The 10,174-nt window shown below is 39.3% G+C and overlaps 1 long non-coding RNA gene across 1 annotated transcript; it reads right to left on the bottom strand.

The window, feature by feature from the left end:
* Positions 1 to 376: 376 nt before the first annotated feature.
* On the bottom strand, positions 377 to 2,821 carry LOC119468779. The gene is made up of 2 exons (XR_005197543.1): positions 2,781 to 2,821; positions 377 to 1,103 (listed from the first exon to the last, which is right to left on the bottom strand). It is a non-coding gene; the product is annotated as an uncharacterized LOC119468779 (long non-coding RNA).
* Between the last annotated feature and the right edge of the window lie 7,353 nt (positions 2,822 to 10,174).

Raw genomic sequence — 10,174 nt, 5'->3', positions numbered from 1 at the left:
TTTTACTGAAAGAGAACGAAATTTGGGAGTGAGTAGGCAGTATTGTAAAGGGGAGGGGAGGGGATGGATGAAAGAATGGGGTGCACATCTGTTTCCCTACCACACCCTGGGGACCGAGTGGGACCCTGGAGAAAGTCCAAAGCACAAGGCTCTGTGTTCCTGAGACACCAGGAGGGTGGGCCCAGGCAGAGCCACATAGTGATGCATCTGACATAAGGTGTCAGAGTAGGAACCAGAGATGTTTTTCTCTCTCCTCTTCCCTACCTTTAGCCATGCGACTAGCAAGTCTCTGATTTCCAAAGCCTCCCAGCAGCAGGAAAATAGATAGCAATGAAAAGAATACTGGAGACACAAGCAGGAAAGGAGCAGTCCAGGATAAATGGCAAGAAGATCTATTGCTTTATTGTTTCACTTGAGGCTGCAGGAAATGGGAAATGAGCTGGAGGGTGAATTTGAGTCTGCGGTTTGGGATCCCATAGTAGACAACACAGTTGGTGTCGGGGCAGCAGATAGGTCTGTGGGAGAAGAATCAAACTTCTGGATCCCTGGGGCAGAGGGATCCTCCAGGCCAGAGCTCAGAGCCTTCACCAGGGCATCTCAGCCACTCATGCAGGCCCAGGAGGAGAAAGATGAGGAGGAAATATCTATCTGATCACTCCTTCCACCCACATCTCCTCTTCTAGGTGCAGGGTCCACTTCAGCAGCAGCCTCCAGAGTGCTGGCCGCTGCCCCCTCCACAGCAGCTGGAGCCCCCTCCGCAGCAGCTGGAGCCCCCTCCGCAGCAGCTGGAGCCCACTCCACAGCAGCTGGAGCCCCCCGAGGGCTGGCTGCAGCAGTCAGAGCTCTGGGGTCTGTGGCGGTGGGACCTGCGGCGCCTGTGGTGGCTCAGGCAGCAGCCACCTCCCCCGGAACTGCAGCAGCCCCCAGAGCTGGAGCCACAGCAGCCCCCAGAGCTGACACTGCAGCAGGAAGACACTGGAGGGCACTTAGGGGGGCACTTTGGGGGGCACTTAGGGGTGGGGCACTTGGGAGGGCACTTGGGAGGAGGCTGGCACTGCTGCTGGCTCTGCTGGCAGGACATCTCGGGGGCGGGTGTTCAGGAGCTGAGGGAGGATCAAACAGCAAGTTAGAGCCAGGCACAGAGGCCACTCTTGTTGTCTTTTTACCATCGTTCATTTTTGCTACATGTTAAAAACCTATTCAAATAAGTCAGAGAGAAATTATCTCCAAAATTGTTTATCAGATGCTTTCACAATATCTAATAGGATCATCAGGATATTTTTATAAAATAGACATAGATTATCTTATTTTAACCAAGCAAGACAATGAGGAAGACTATATTAACAAACTTGCCCAAAATTAATGTCCTTTAAGTGGAAAAGGTAATTTGACATTCACAGAATCTGACTGACATTTACACCTCTGCGCCACTCAGAATTCTGGAAATGTCCAATCTAGAAGCCAGTTTAAAGCTGCAGCTCTGCTTTTAAAAAAATAAACAAGAAGACACTATCTCTATAAAAAAAAAAAATAGCTGGGTATGGTGGCATGCACCTGTAGTCCCAACTACTTAGGAGGCTGAGGCTGGAGGATCGTTTGAGCCCAGGAGGCCAATGCTTCCGTGAGCCAGGATCATGCCACTGCACTGCAGCCTGGATAATAGAGAGACACTCTGACTCAAAATAAATAAAATAAAATAATAAAATAAAAATAAAGATTCCCTTTTGGAGGAGCTTCTCAAATGGCTGTATTTAGTTGACACAAAAACACAATAAATTATAGTCAGAATTGCAAAGAGTCATCATACGAGTTGGTTATCCCAAGCCATAATATAAATGGAGAAATGAGGTCTAAAGCCAATTGCAGCAAGCTGGCACGTGACCCTAGCTTTTCTGGTCTGGTGAACCTAGGCCTAGTGAAGCTCCCTCTTAGAACCCACAGATTCCTCCAGCTGCTACACTGGCAACCATAAATTTCAACTTGTTACTCAATGTTCAACACTGGCGCTTCCTTTTTTTTTTGAGATGGAGTTTCGCTCTTGCTACCCTGGCTGGAGTGCAATGGCGCGATCTCGGCTCACCGCAACCTCTGCCTCCTGGGTTCAGGCAATTCTCCTGCCTCAGCCTCCTGAGTAGATGGGATTACAGGCACCCGCTATCATGCCCAGCTAATTTTTTGTTTAATAGAGACGGGGTTTCACCATGTTGACCAGGATGGTCTCGATCTCTTGACCTCGTGATCCACCCGCCTCGGCCTCCCAAAGTGCTGGGATTACAGGCGTGAGCCACCGTGCCTGGCCCTAACATTGGGGCTTCTGATACAGATGCCCAGACACCATTCCCCACCAACTGACTCCTGATGAAGATGTAATGGCCATGTATCTCTGTTTATCAAGCTCCAAATAGGGTTCCTCTGGTCTCTAGTCTCCATTATTTGAGAACAACTATAACCTCAGTCCAGGCTTTGGGGAAGGAACACAGTTGAGTTGCTAAAATCTACTCTCTGAAAGGAAAGTTTGTTTTAACTTATCCGCAATGGGAAACACTAAAAAAATACAGAGCTAATTTGGATTAGAGCATGAAGCACAGACATCCAAATCATCCAGGTTCTTCCAATTTCTCCTGCCCCACGGCTTGGACTCCATCAGAATTTCTAAGCATTCTCTATCTTTTCTAATCCAGTTACCCTTCCCCAGCAAAGCCCTGCCTAGCCTTCCCTCCTGCCCTGGTCTGGGCGTTCCTCTGTGGAAGCCCCCGCTTCTCTTCGCAGTGGACGCTTACCGAGGTCACAGGCAGCACAGGGTCCTTCAGCACCTCAGGAGGTGAGTGGATGGGTGCTCTGGCCACGAGCCCTTTTATCCTGTCCTTGGGCTCTGCCTCCTGTTGTGAGACAGGGCCTGGCATGAGATGATCTGTCTCCTGACACCCACATGGGTCCTGTGACGGGGGTGACTGGCAGCTTCTCATCTGCCTTTCTTCACAGGGCTCAGGGGAGCTGTTCCTAGTGTGGAATATGACTTAGAAATGGGGTGGGAGCAAATTCCTACCACCACCTAGCACCATATTCTCTTAGAGGTGCCTGCCTCTCCGTTCTCGCTCTTGAAGCGTGGTCTCCCAAACGTTCTCCTTCTTCCCTCAGCAATGTCAATTTATGAGCTCCAGGCATCCAGGTTTGAACAAAGAAACACCGAAGCCTCTCAGCTTTTTCACGTGTGTCCTACCGCTTTGCTGCTGGGAGTTGTTGACGTGTGTGTGTGTGTGTGTGTGTTTCTAAGTGTGGTGTGTGCATTAGGTGTGCATTGGGTGGAGCACATGTTCAAAGCAGATCTGCCTGTGAAGATGAGGTTGAGCTTGGAGAAAGTACTTCGAAGCTAACTTTGGGGCTTTGGAGCCAGACATCTTGAAGAAGAATCCTAGCTCTGATACTACTGAGATAATGCAGGACAAACTAACCTCTCTGCCTCAGTTTCCTTGACTGTAAAATGGGGATTTTAATGACCTCCCCTTCATGAGCTTTTAGGACTATTAAATGAGATAATACACTTAAAGCTCATAGAGCTATTCCTTGGACATTTTATGCATACTACCATTTGTCATCATCATCATTATTTTTAAAAGTGTGTGTGTGTGTGTGTGTGTGTGTGTATATATATATATATACACATACACTTTTTTGGCCAGGAATGAAGCCAGCATTTGCACAGCACTATAGAGTTTATGAATAGTTATTTCACATGACTTACACCATCAGCATAAGAACCTAGAGCATGCAAACACACATGCTGAGGATATGTCATCCTGTAGAAATCTGTACCTATGCTGCCAGAGTGTGACTCTTCTTTTCCTGCTCCGGTTGTTACAAAAGGCTTTGTTATAAGGGAGTGTTCAGGATATCAATACCTTGGCTCATAGGTAAGTCTTACTCAGAAGCAGACCTCACTGATTCTCAGGATTCTTGGCCTGAGGGACCACATGATCCACGCCTCTAGTGACGTGGTACCCAATACATCTATCAATCTGATTCAGATCTGGATGGTAAATTGGCAGCATGTTTATCACCTCATAAAGCCTGATCTGCTTGCCTTAATTGTATGATGTCAATGACAAATTTTATAAAATTTTTATTAAGCAAGTGACTGGTTTTTTAGGTCTTCTGTTATCAAGACTGAAGTAGATGTGGCTGGGATCTAGGATGTAGCTATGAGGCAAATCAAAAGTAAAGCATTATGTCCCACATAGGAATAACTGTAATAATATTTTTCTAATTGTTTCTATGTCCATCTATAACCTGGCTATTGATTGACACATTTTTGGAAATGTTTAATTTTTAAAGTATCACCCTAACTTCATACTGAGTGGTATGTTACTTTATGCTTTGGAATCAGCACCATGTATGTTAATGGGTTATTTTTTTCGCCCATTAGATCCTTTTTTTGTAACATACATTATTAAATAACACTCTTAAAATAGAAAAGGATAGTTCGTTATTTCTTATGCCTGGTGGCTCCCAAAACCATGATACCATAGGAAAATGTGATGTTTATTTACTTCTGAATAAAAACGTCATGTGGAAAAGAGCAACATATAAACACTCCTGAAAGAGAAATGACCAATTGAGGGGAAATTACATCACATATCCCAAGAATAAGACTACATGGTTGACATGCAAATATCCTTTACAAATTACTAAGAAAAACATTCCGTGAAAATAATGGACAAAAGAGATAAGCAGGCAATACAAAATGTTAAATTTATAGATAAAAATACATGTATAAAAAGATATTTTATTTTTCTATCAAATATATGCATTCATATTAAATAGGCAAAGATTTTTAATTTTTACAAACAAAAGTGGACATGGATGGGAAAAGGTACTCTGGTTGGAATAACTTTCTGAAAGGTAAACTGGTGATTGATTCATTCAGATATTTGCTCTTGAGTTAAAATAATTACAGTGTAGAATGCACATGTACTTTGACCAAGAGACTCCAATTTTCAGGCCTTTATTTCATGGAGCTTATCATAAAAATATGAAAATCTAAATATTCAACGGTGTTAACTATGATATTGTAATAAAGTAAATTGGAAATGCTCACTACTTAGTACTTACCTTTAATACTTAGGGTGTTAAATTTTGAAACAGGCATACAAAGGCACATATAGCAATAATTAAAATTATTTTGTGGTTCTATGTTTAGGCATAAAAAGATATTTCCTGACTGAAGCTGTTATAATATACAACACATATACACCAATGATCAGAAATTGTTACTTAAAAATAAAACCATAGATATCAGCAACAAAAATATGAGACAAGAATCAATATCTCAAAAGATATACAAATGTAAAAAATAACATTTTATTGAAAGGCATTAAAGTTCTTTCTATAACGAATAGAAAGCAACGTCATATCCATGGGTTGAAAGAAGCATTGTCTTAAAAAGGTCAATTTTCTACAAGCCAACTTGTGGGTTCCATGTAATTCTAATAAAAACCACAAGAGGGAGATCAATGGAACTTAAGGAGCTGATTCTATGACTGGCATGACGCAGCAAGAGGCCAAGTATAGACAGGATAACCGTGAAGAAGAAGACATGGGTACTTATCTCGCAAACATCAAGCATAATTATAAAGCAATTGTCATTAAGACTGTGAGCAATTGATTAAGGAACAATGTGACAGGTTATAGGAACTAAATTAATTCATTAATATATAAACCCCTGAAATATGTCAGAGGCAGGATTACAGAAAAGTGGGTTAAGAGTAATCAATTCAGAAATTGGTACCATACCAACTGCTTATTCATTTGGGCAATGAATAAATACCTCTTCTTCACACCATATAATTAAAATAAATTCCATGAATCAAAGAGCTAATGTAGTAAACAAAACTTTGAAAATATATTAAAAATTTTCAAAACTGATTTTTAATAGAAGAACCTTATGGGCTTTTAATGGAAAAGATTTCCTAAATAATATACATGTGTTCACATCAGAGACAAACATGATATAAACAAACAAAAACCCATGAGTTTGGTTATATTAAATTTTCTTTAACCAGAAAACATCACAAAAGATGAAGAAAATACAGGTTATGAAAAGATATTTGCAACACATGTAATTGACAACAAATAAGTATCTAAATAAAGAATCCTACAAATCAGTGAGAAAAAAGGAATGGCTCAAAGGAAAAAGTAGAAAAACACATGAAAAATGATTTCTAGAAGTGAAAACCTGAAAAGTCAATAACCAACAAGTTTTTGAAAAAGCTTTTCAACCTTGCTAGGAATCAGAGAAAAGCAAGAAAAAACCCTGATGGTATATAATTTCACATCCACCACCTTGGTGAGATTGAAAAAGTCTCACTGTTTATTCTTCTCATTGATGTCGAGTAACAGAAATTTTCATGTACTCTGATGGGGGTGTACAGTCGTAGTATTTTTGAAGAGTAATTTCGCAATATCTAGTCAAGTTGAAGGCAGATACACTGAATGACCTGCTGATTCTTCTTGTAAGTCTATGCCTTAGATGCAAAGCTTCCATGGGATGTGTAAGAATATTAGAAAGTAGCACTTTTTATAAAGCACAAAGTGAAACCAAGTTAAGTATCCAATTTCAGGTGAATGCATAAGTAAAATATGAACATTCTTACACTGGAATGCTATACAATAGTGAGAATAAATGAAAATGAAATCGAGTCGCCTGTGTTAAATAGATAAATGCCTCAAAGTCATGGAGTAGGTCACTTTTGGAAAATTAAAAATACAAATTATAATGAATATCAAAAAATTAAAAATAAACTGTAGCTAAGTACAAATATAGCGTAAGGGAATTGTTACATGTTTTACTTATAAATAAATTATAAGTTAAGGTTAAATAAGCACAGAAAAGTGTACACATCACACAGGAAGAAAAACAAAATTACAGAATACAGAATATGTCTAGATAGAAGAAATATATAAGGGGATGGTTTCAATCATATTTCTGATGATTTATTTCTTAATTTGGAAAATACATGCAGGGATGTTTACCAGGATACCGTTTTAAGTTTGTAGCTCTATAAAATATTTTGTTTAAGAAATTTATACATATGTAAAATTTAATACACACTTATATAAGATGTTTAGTCTATCATATTTCATATATATTAAAATATTCCAAAACATTATTTCACTATTAATTTTTTCTTCTCTAGCGAAATATTTAATATGCATGTATTTGTGTCTATTTTTCTTTATAATTTCTTTGTTTTTATATTTAGAATGTTTTTCTCAATCCTGAGAGAAGATAAACATTTAGTTATAAGTACTTCTTTCTTTATAATTTGATTTCCTTAAAATATTTAATCCTATGGAATTTGTCTTGCATCTAATACTAAATGAGGGTTTTCATTTTCTTTTCAGTTAACAAAATTTTCTAACTCTAGATATTGAATAGTTATTTTTCCCCATTGATGACTGTCACCTGCATCATCATATTTTAAATCTCTATATACATATATATAGATTTAATTGTATATATACCTATACATACATACATATATGTATGTATATGTATACATAAATGTGTATATATACATACATAAATGTGTATGTGTGGGTATATGCATGTGTGTATGTGTGTGTGTGTGTACATATATACACACTATTACATTTTATTAAAAATTTGCACCAGTCTCAAGGTTTGGGGTTTCACTATGTGAAAGTTATGGGTAAGTATTTTATCAAACTGGGACTTCTGGTGGATAAGAAAGATCCCCTAGATTTCTGGCAAATAAAAAGAAGAAAGAGAATTTCCTAGGACTAGAAGCTTAGGATCCTGCCCTCTTTGTCCTTCCAGGGAGGAGTCTGCAGGTGGATCCCTGACATCAGGGGTATGCAGAACGAGGACCCGGCTCTTCCCTTAGGAAACATGGAGGAAATGAAACCAGTTTTGTCATCTAAGCAAAGATGAGCTTCTGGTTCCTCTGCAAGCATAGGTCAAATGATGCATCAGTGCTTTCTATGACCAGATGCGGATCACATTGGAAAGACCAATTGGTCTTGAGCCATTTATCCCTTATCTAAGAGAAGATTCCAGAACCAAGACTTAACTTTGGGAAATCTACCCTGGAGAGATATCTCTCACATCACAGATAGAGGGGAGACACTAAAATGCCCAAGAGAGGAGGAGTCAGAAAACCTTGTCTCTTAGGAGCATTTGATCGGAAGCATCTAAAAGTGATATTTTGCAAATCCCTATAGCCACATTTCTATCAGTATTCCCTTCACTATGGGAAATAGGGTTCATTCGTGCATTTAAATCTAGTTAGGCCAGAGAACAAATTCCAGAAACCCCAGAACTCATTCAGAAACTTAGCCTTAAAATTCTATTCCTTTAGATTCTATTAGGTTTTGGTAAAGTGAGTGTGAGCAAGAAAGAGGGAAAGAAGATTTTGCAGCATTAGCTCAAGTGACTATCAGGGATGGCAAAACAAAAATTTGTGGGGAAGGATGGCAGAATGCAGATTCAGGGGAGAGCTGATCTTGCAGTCTGAAGTCCAAAATCATTCTGGAAGCAGATTTTGTTTTAACTTTTATTTTCAGTTCAGGGGTACAAGTGCAGGTTTGTTACGTAGGTAAACTTGTGTCATGAGGGTTTGTTGTATTTCATCACCAAGGTACTAAGCCTAATACCCATTAGTTATTTTTCTTGATCTTCTCCCTTCTCCCACCCTCTGTCAGGGCCCGGTGTGTATTGCTCCCCTCCATGTGTCCATGTGTTCCCATCATTTAGCTTCCACTTTTAAGTGAGAACATGCAGTGTTTGTTTTTCTCTTCCTGTGTTACTTTGCTAAGGATAATGGCCTCTAAAGCCATCCATGTCCCTGCAAAGTACATGATCTCATCCTTTTTTATGGCTGCATAGTATTCCATGGTATATAGGTACCATGTTTTCTTAATCCAGTCTATCATTGATGGACATTTAGGTTGATTCTATGTCTTTGCTATTGTGAGTAGTGTTGCAATGAACATACGTGTGCAAGTGTCTTTATACTAGAATATTTTATATTTCTTTGGGTGTGTACCCAGTAAAGGGATGGCTGGGTTGAATGATATTTCTGGTCTTTGAGTAATTGCCACTCTGGCTTCCACAATGGCTGGACTAATTTACACTCCCATCAAGAGCATATAAGCATTCCTTGTTCCCAGAGGCAGAATATTTTTTCCCTCACTGGATATCAGTCTTTCAAGACCTTTGACTGGCTGAGTCCGACCCATATTATGGGGGGTAATCTCCTTTACTCAACTCTACTGACTTAATTTATTCAACTCTACTGACTTAAATATTAATCACATCTAAAAAAAATATGTTCACAACATTTAGACTGATGACTGGTGCTAGAGCAAGAGCTGGGAGCCATAGCCTCACCAGGTTGACACATAAAATTAACCATCACATATATACACAAACACACGCAAATATAATGGCAAATAAAATTCAAAAAGGCCTGGCGCAGTGGCTCATGTCTGTAATCCTAGCACTTTGGGAGGCCGAGGTGGGTGCATCACCTGAGGTCAGGAGTTCAAGACCAGCCTGGCCAACATGGTGAAACTGTCTCTACTAAAAATACAAAAATTAGCAGGGCATGGTGGCAGGTGCCTGTAATCCCAGCTACGTGGGAGGCTGAGGCAGGAGAATGGCTTGAACTCATGGGGCACAGGTTGCAGTGAGCAGAGATCATGCCATTTTACTCCAGCCTGGGCAAAATAGCAAAACTCCATCTAAAACAAACAAACAACAAAACATTCAAAAAACATGTTCAACTTTACTGATATTCAAACAAATGCAAACAAAAGAAAAAAGAAATATCTTGAATTTGAGAAAGGAGACTAACAGATTCATTTAGTTATTTCAAAATGATAATTATTTTAATGACTAACAAAATAGTGTGTGACAATTTGCAGTAACACACATATTTTGAGATGGTAATATAAGTTGCCATAACAATTCTCAATGGCAGTTTGATAGTTATCGAGGTGTAATGAGTTTAAATTTATAATAAGCATATCTTTCTATACAAAAACATTGTATTCTAGAAATTTACCTGAAGATCGAGTTATAATATAGGAGAGATAAATAGATAAGAATGGTCCTCACTGGAAATGAGATATAATAAAAGTTCAACGAGAAGAA

Source organism: Cebus imitator, unplaced genomic scaffold (genome assembly GCF_001604975.1).
Source record: "Cebus imitator isolate Cc_AM_T3 unplaced genomic scaffold, Cebus_imitator-1.0 Scaffold491, whole genome shotgun sequence".
Taxonomy (NCBI): domain Eukaryota; kingdom Metazoa; phylum Chordata; class Mammalia; order Primates; family Cebidae; genus Cebus; species Cebus imitator.
The sequence above is the reverse complement of the archived record's forward strand: the minus strand, read 5'-3'. Positions and strand labels throughout refer to the sequence as shown.